Here is an 8,142-nt window from a genome sequence, read left to right on the forward strand (position 1 = left end):
GTAATGAGTATTTGAAAATCTCTTTATTCATATTACATAAAATGGTAAGTTTTAAAGAAACAGAAGACATTTTGGAAATATAAAAATAATAATTTCCTGATGCTCTCTCATTATTGTTTCTCAACTAAGTCAAAATGTCTTTATTGGCTTAGTAATAATTAAATCCAGATTGGGTAAGATTATAAAACTGTATACTTTTTAGTTTAGAGTGTTCTTTGACCTTTCACTCAGAATAGGCTGAATTTTTCAAAAACTATATGATTTTAAGGTTTCTTACATGCAGTAGGGCACAAAAGTAAAATATTTTGGCAAATATTAAATAAAAGTGTTCCAAAAGCATGCAGATCACCACTACAATCAAGGTAATACATTTATCCTCATCTTGCCCTTTGGATCAGACCATATTTGCTTTTGTAAATGTAAAGAAATTTGAATTGTTGAATTACTGGATTGAAAGTGCTAATTTAGTCACCTAATTGGCTCAGTATTCCCAAGTATTTCATGAAAGACCACTAACCTTTTAAATTATTTGCGCTTATGAACTAACCTACTTAACTCAATCTAAAAGAGATTTCTACCTTGTTTTTCACTTCAAATTGCATGCACATGCATTAAGAAAGAAGTAAGAAAACAAAATAAATGAATCTACTTAAAACAAAATATCTGGCTAACCAACACAAAGAGGTACCTTCTAGAACAAGGAGAGACCCCTAATGTGTATCCAGGGATCTTTCAGGTCCAGAGTACATAGCTATTCTTTGTTTTGGGAATAAAAAGAATGAAACATAGACATGCTATCCCAAGGTTTTCTTTTTTCTTCAAAGTTTTTAGCATTTCTAAAAGTCCACATGAACTTTAAGCATTTCCTCTAACCTCCGGGGAAATGCAATAACCCTTCTAAAATCTCAGTGCTTCAAACCAAATACACAATTTTGAGATTTGGAAGGTAATTTTCTGGGTAGCAAGAATGAAACCTTTCTTCTTTGATATAATTGGCCATTCAGCAGGCTGTTCAGAAATACATTGTATCCTTTTTCATTAAACCTGAGTATCCAGTTTTATAGACATGAGAACATTTTCCCAGATAGCAGAATTTTCAGTGATTTGAGGTTTATAAGATCCTATGTTGGTTTTTAGATAAGTCAGACATAAATCAGTCATGTTCTTCAAGCTACAGCCATAAATAAAATCTACTGAAACCATGAAGAGGCTCAGAGTATTTTAAAAATCTTGTAAGCTGCAATTCATTTCTGCAATCTCGAATGGATATGGTGTAAAACAAAGTGTAATAAGACAGTACCTTCAGTTTACATAAGAATTGTTTACCTGAGGATTTAGCATGAAACGTGAAAACTGTTTTAATATTTGCCTTTGTTACTTACATGGCCAAAGCATGTAGTGATATAGTTGCAATAAAATAATTACATAAACTTACAAATTTTGTTCACAGATGAAAAGAGAAGCTCTATTTCAGTTTGGCTCTAAGTTAATTGCCTAATGCAACTATCACTTAGAATTATCAAGGAAAAATAATGAATTGTATGCCAGGCCTAAGGGAACTCAGACTGTAATCATAGTCTGGTCACCCTTACAGATAACTCTCAAAAAAAAAACATCAAAATAACACCATTGTGTAGAAGCATACAGCTCCACCAAAATAGTGTGAAAGAACACATGAATACATAAGGGAAGTTAGAAAGCTATAGAAGAAACAATCTTGGGCTTTTTACTCTATATGTTTGGAAGAAGCCAAATGCCTTTTGTTTGAGGTGAAGACAAGTTACTGTTTTACTTTTAAATTTCAGGTTTCTGGAAAACATTTATTTTATTTTTTTTTACTATGCAAACGAGCTACATTGCTATGCAACAACAATGTCAACATTTGCATACTGCTAATCACTTTCATAATGGCTTTCTGAGTTTGATGAGCAATCTGAATCAGGTCTTGTGTCACCAGTTGAAGACAGTGTTCTTGTATTCCATAAATGGATAGCTTTCCTAGGGTCAAAATTGTTAATGTCTGGAGAATTCAACTGAATAATTAGAACATCCGTCATAATTTCAGCCTTGATTTTTGCATGCATGTGTGACTTGGTCCATTTCATCTGACTAAAGCCACGTTCTGCTTCAGCTGAACTTGCAGGAAGGGTCAACACTAGGTCGACCAGTGTCAGGATATTTGGATACTTGTGTAAGTAAATGGAATTCACAAAATCTCAGGTCAATTTTCGAATGTTCGGAAATCTAGGAGGGAGGAGAAGAAATGTAAAAGGTTAAGACTCCCAAGTTTTACCCAAACATTTATAAATATCAGCCACTTTCCTCAGCTTGCTTTCTTGCTTACCTGGCATAAATCTCTAATTTCAACATGCTCCATTCAGCATCCACTTCACTAAGTTTCACATTGGCAGCTTCTAATACTGGTTCATAATGTGCAGTCAGGATGGATACCTCTTTTTCTCCAAATTCTATAATCAAGATACCAAAAAATGGTCACATATATAAAAGAAACTCACACAGACCATCAGAGAATAATAGGTTCAAAGTCAGCACATATAGATTACCTTGATTTATCTTTGTGGGCCATAATTTAAAACTTCCAATCACGGTAGCCCTCACCACATTTTGGCTGGCATCTCTGAAACAGCCTTGAAGCCTCTTGATAAGATGTGTTAAAACAATGTTTCTCACAGCAGAAATGTTTTCTTTCCCTCTGAGGCAGTTACCATGAAAGTGTGTGGCTGAATCCATCATGCGTTCTTTTGGCCCTAGTCTGGGGAGAAAAAAATCACCCAAATAATAACTAACAAATTAAATGAAGAAACATGGCAGATAATTTCACAAGTCAAACTGTCTAGTTTGACAGACCTCAGATCATCCCAACCTCTCACCTTGTTTGATACATTTGGAGCATTTCCAGCATTGACTCTAAAGTAGCAAATATGTCAGCAATTGAGGAATTTCTATTCTTACTGACACCAGACAGAATGCTAAGGACATTAATGACATCCAACAAGAAGTGGCCAAATTTAACAATGTCAGCTTGGAGAAGGGACTCCAGAAGTTCTTTGGATTTCTTTTGACTGGTGTCACTTTTGTCTTCACCTGCCTGTAACACAGGTTGGGAACAACATGGTGGTTATTTTCCCAAAATTATTATTCCAAGGATCTCAAGAAAATTATTTTCTGTGATTCTGAAAAAGTAAAATAATATGGCATTTCAAAATTACTTACTGAATGCAGTTGCCGAACAATTGCAGGATATCCCTTGAGAAAGTTCTGGAGGGCTGCCTGTAATCTATGAAGCCACTTCCTATCTCCTATTTGAGAAGGCATCACAGGTCGAAGGTGAAGGCCTTTGAAAGCAGTTCTCAGAGCACTCTTATGAAGAGGAGAATTGTGATAAAAGTGATACATGCTGTGAAGGAGATCTTTGACATCATTGTACAGAGGAATGTTCCGGAACACCACTTTGTAAGATAGTTCAAGGTGATGTGCAAAGCAATATACAGTCTGTACACATGGTTGTATTTCTCTTAATAGCAGGGCCACTTCATTGTTCTCTCCCTCTATGCCGTGGGTACCATCACTTCCAAAACCAACCAGCTTCTTTGCCCAGTCTTGGCTCGACAGTCTAAGTTGAAGATTTATCTCTAGAGTTTTCTCAGTGGCATTTTTTATTGCCAGAGGATCATTTCTTTCTACTGTCTGTACCCCAACAAATTGACAGTGCACTTTTCCTGCATGTGCAAACTGTACATAAACAAGTTCGACTTCTTTGATTAAACTATCTGTAATTCCATCACTGATGACAGAGAAAAATTTACTTTTTTCTAGTTTCTCTCTTAGATTTTTTCGTTCTACTTCAGCAATAAAGTATGTAAACATTCTTGCTGATTTTTTAGTTCTGAATACTGGGCCAATATCAACACCTTTCATATCATCCAATTTGCACATCCAAATAAAATCTTTGAGGGTACGTCCGGTCTTGGCAATAGCATGGCATGATCTGAATAAGTTCTCTACTCTCCCGAGGGTTACTTTGCTCATGGTCCTCATCATTAATTTGGTGGTGGCTCTGTTCACTGGAGAGCTACTTGTTGCTTCCATTAATGAAGCCTTGGCATGAGCCTCGCTGAGTTGATGTGCATTGAGAAATTCAGTCCTAAAGTTGTCAGTACCATAAAAGAAATTCACTTGACTTCCCCCTGACTTCACTCCATGCTTACGACACAGGGCGCAGAACATAAGATTTAATAGCTCATCATATATAAGCCATGAATATTTTTTAAGCCAAATTTTCAAAAATTGATGGCTTCTCTTTGGAAGGTAATGGTCAAGCTTCTGTGGCCTTTTCTGCTTTTCTGTGACTCTATTCACATCATCCGAAGGATTCCTGCCTTTAAAATAACTCCACGTTGTTATTTTAAGTAATCACAATTTCTACCCTCAGTTTTGCTCAATCTGTGACCCCCACATTTGCCCACTATTTTTGGAAAAATTTTATTGAGTGCTTATTACTTACCAGGCATTCTGGTAAGTGCTTTAACTAGTTTATATCACAGAATCCTCACAATCCATTACCCCTATTATTCAGTTCAGAAAATGCACTGACTATTATTATCACCGTTTTATAGATAAGAAAACTGGGGCACAGGGAGGTTTATCAAACTGTCCAGTGTTTCAGTGCTTGTAACTGGTGGAGCTGAGATTCACCAGTAGACCGACACTCCACAGCCCGTTTGTACACGTCCCTCTTCCACTTGTCTTGTATGAAGAAAGGAGTGCTATGCTCTTCTTCACTTTAGAATCCATTTCTCCATGCATAAGAGTGACATGACTTTTAGCTAAAATTTTCTTCCCTTGGTGAGAAAAAGGAATAATAGAGCTTGCATGGTAGTGTGTCTGCTAGATCTGCCTTGAACATCCCTTCCCTCCTGCCTAAGTCCTACCTTCTGTTGCAATGCCATAGCAAACTTGTTAATTTACAAAAAAAGGGTGTGAAACTTTGAAATCCTTGCCAGGTGGTTTTGTAAAGGAGTTGTGCTTCATGCCTCATCTTTTTCTTAGACCCCGAAGGTCTAATTTTTGACACATATTTGATTATTTGTCAGACAAGCGGACATATATTTATGTGAACAGAAGGATAAAAAACTAAAAACTACGCAAAACAAAGTCCTCAAATACCAGTTTCTCCCTGAAGGCAAAGAGCCTAGACCACATATATGTGTCCCTTCTTCACATTCTTTGATGCTACTAATCATTAGATTATATTGTCCGTTTTATCATATAATAAAAAATTGAATGTGTTTACTAAAATATTTCATGTTGACATATATTCTTTTTTTTTTTTTGTCAATACTTTATGGTTCTAGGGTTTGACCTCTCTGACTAGAACTAAATAATGTGCTTCGTAAGTCTGGCTGACTGCTAAGCACTTGGTAGATGCTTAGGAAAATTAATCTTCTTTCCTAATTGTTTTTCATGATTTCCTATCTCAACCTCTTTTAATTGAAAACCTTGACATTAGTTGATCTGTCTCTGCCTTTCATACCTTATTTGGGTCTATCTTCTCCTTTGCTTTCTATTTTTTTTTTTTTTTTTTTTTTTGAGATGGAGTCTTGTGATGTCGCACAGGCTGGAGTCCAGTGGCACGATCTCGACTCACTACAACCTCCACTTCCTGGGTTCAAGCAATTCTCCTGTCTCAGCCTCCCGAGTAGCTGGGAATACAGGCACCTGCCACCATGCCCGGCTAATTTTTGTATTTTTAGTAGAGACAAGGTTTCACCACATTGGTCAGGCTGGTCTCGAACTCCTAACCTCAGGTGATCCACCCACCTCAGCCTCCCAAAGTGCTGGGATTACAGGCATGAGCCACTACGCCCAGCCTCTCATTTGCTTTTTAATCAGTCTTTTTGCAGCTGTGATTAAAATAGACCCCTGTTTTTGCAAATTCTAAATGTTACTGTATTTCATTTAAAATTAGTCTCCTTGTAGTTGACAGCTACTGCCTTCATTTTCTCACTCAAACATTGGGTTACTTGTCAGTTTTCCATATTAGGCCTGTTGCACTATGCCTGGGGGCTGCTCACATAATGCTGGTGAATAAATGAATAAATAAATGAAAAAATAAAGTATCTTATTGTTGACGTCCCTTTTTGTCTCTGTCTCAGAGACAGAGGGTACACATTCAGAACACTAGGCTGTCGTGGTTAAGCTAGATCATTTAGCAGCATGGTTTTTACAGGAGTTCAAAGGCAGAAGTAGCTATTGCTGCCTATGTGAGTCAGCATGAGGGTTAGCCCAGAGGCTTTTGAAACTGAACTTTCCAGGAAGAAAAACAGGGCAAGGGTATTCCAGGCAAAGGGGAAAATGGAGCAGCTGTGGAGATTCTGAGATTGCATGACATATTGAGGGAGCATGGTAGCTCATGGCTGTACTCCCAGCACTTTGGGAGGCTGAGGTGGGAGGATCACAAGCCCAAGGGTTCAAGACAGCACAGGCAACACAGTGAAACCTCATTTCTACAAAAAAAGAAAAGAGAAGAAAATTAAAAAAACAAATTAGTTGGGCATGGTGGCAGGCACCTGTAGACCCAGTTACTTGGAAGGCTGAGGTGGAGGGGGTGTGTTGAGGCTGCAGTGAGCCATGATTGTGCCACTGCACTCTACCCTGAGCTACAGAGTGAAACCTTGTCTAAATATATATATATATATATATATGTGTGTGTGTGTGTGTGTGTGTGTGTGTATGTATATATATGTAAATTAAAATTTAAAAGTAAATTTAAAATTTGAATTTAAATTTAAAATATAAAATTTAATTTCTAATACTGATTGTGCTAGTTTCAAAACAGAATTTTAGTTCTATGGACAGATTTTCCAAAAGATATTACCCTGAATTCTGAGTATATACTTTCATTTGTCTAACGTAAGTTGTCTGGCTTCAAAATACCTGTGTGTTTCATTCTGAAGACACATTTGAAACTCTACCCATAAACAGTTTTAATAGGTCTAAAGCCTTCTAGATTCACTACTGCATTTCTGCGATATGAATCTGACCTAGTAGAAAGAGTTCGCCCATTGAAAGAAGCAAAGGCAGGTGGGGGCCATAGTCCTCTTTGCTGTAATCCCCATATTTTGCCACTTGCTGTGATAATTCTGTCAGTAACACCTATTCTTCTATATCATTCCCTTCTCTAAGAAATCTTTCGGTATTTCTTGATTTGGGTAAATGTCAGACTAACTTAGACAATTTTCAGATCAAAATACTTACTTGCAAATACATAATACTGTATTTTAATAATTTTCTCAGAGGCATCAAGACTGGAAAAATCCATAGAACTTTCTAGTTACTCCTTTCAGGCAACCAACCACTCCGGTGCCCTTATTCCTGCCTCTGGGTTCTTTAAGGCTTTGCAGAGAGACTGACAGTGCCTGCCATTCTCTCACACATAGCCTCTTCCTGCTCCAATCCATTCTCCACGACGGTTGGCTCTAAATGCCTTTGAAAATCCTTTCCTACATGTCATTTGCAAGCCACTTGAGACTTCACAACCTGACCACAAGCTCTCTGTGGTCCCATCTCCTGCCTCTTGTTTCTTCACAGTTCCCTCAATATGTCATACAATCTCAAAATCTCCACAGCTGCTCCATTTTCCCCTTTGCCTGGAATACCCTTCCCCTGCTTTTCTTCCTGGAAAGTTCAGTTTCGAAAGCCTCTGAGCTAACCCTCCTGCTGACTCACGTAGGCAGTAATAGCTACTTCTGCTTTTGAACTCCTGTGAAAACCATGCTGATGAATGATCCAGCTTAACCACGACAGCCTAGAGTTCTGAATGTGCACCCTCTGTCTCTGAGACCAGTCATTATATCCATCGGTCTCGGCCGGGCACGGTGGCTCATGCCTGTAATCCCAGTACTTTGGGAGGCCAAGGCAGGCGCATCACGAGGTCAGGAGATCGAGACCATTCTGGCTAACATGGTGAAACCTCGTCGCTACTAAAAATACAAAAAAATTAGCTGGGCATGGTGGCACGTGCCTGTAATCCCAGCTACTCGGGAGGCTGAGGCAGAAGAATTGTTTGAGCCCGGGAGGTGGCGCTTCCGGCGACCCGAGATCGCGCCGCTCCAGCCTAGG

General features: G+C 38.3%; 1 protein-coding gene across 1 annotated transcript in view; it reads right to left on the bottom strand.

Moving 5' to 3' along the window:
- The window catches only part of SPEF2 (sperm flagellar and cilia associated 2), a 198,216-nt gene that overhangs the window by 21,438 nt on the left and 168,636 nt on the right, over positions 1-8,142 (bottom strand). The window lies entirely within an intron of this gene.

This window comes from Rhinopithecus bieti, unplaced genomic scaffold (genome assembly GCF_001698545.2).
Source record: "Rhinopithecus bieti isolate Rb0 unplaced genomic scaffold, ASM169854v2 scaffold_11655, whole genome shotgun sequence".
In the NCBI taxonomy this organism is placed as follows: domain Eukaryota; kingdom Metazoa; phylum Chordata; class Mammalia; order Primates; family Cercopithecidae; genus Rhinopithecus; species Rhinopithecus bieti.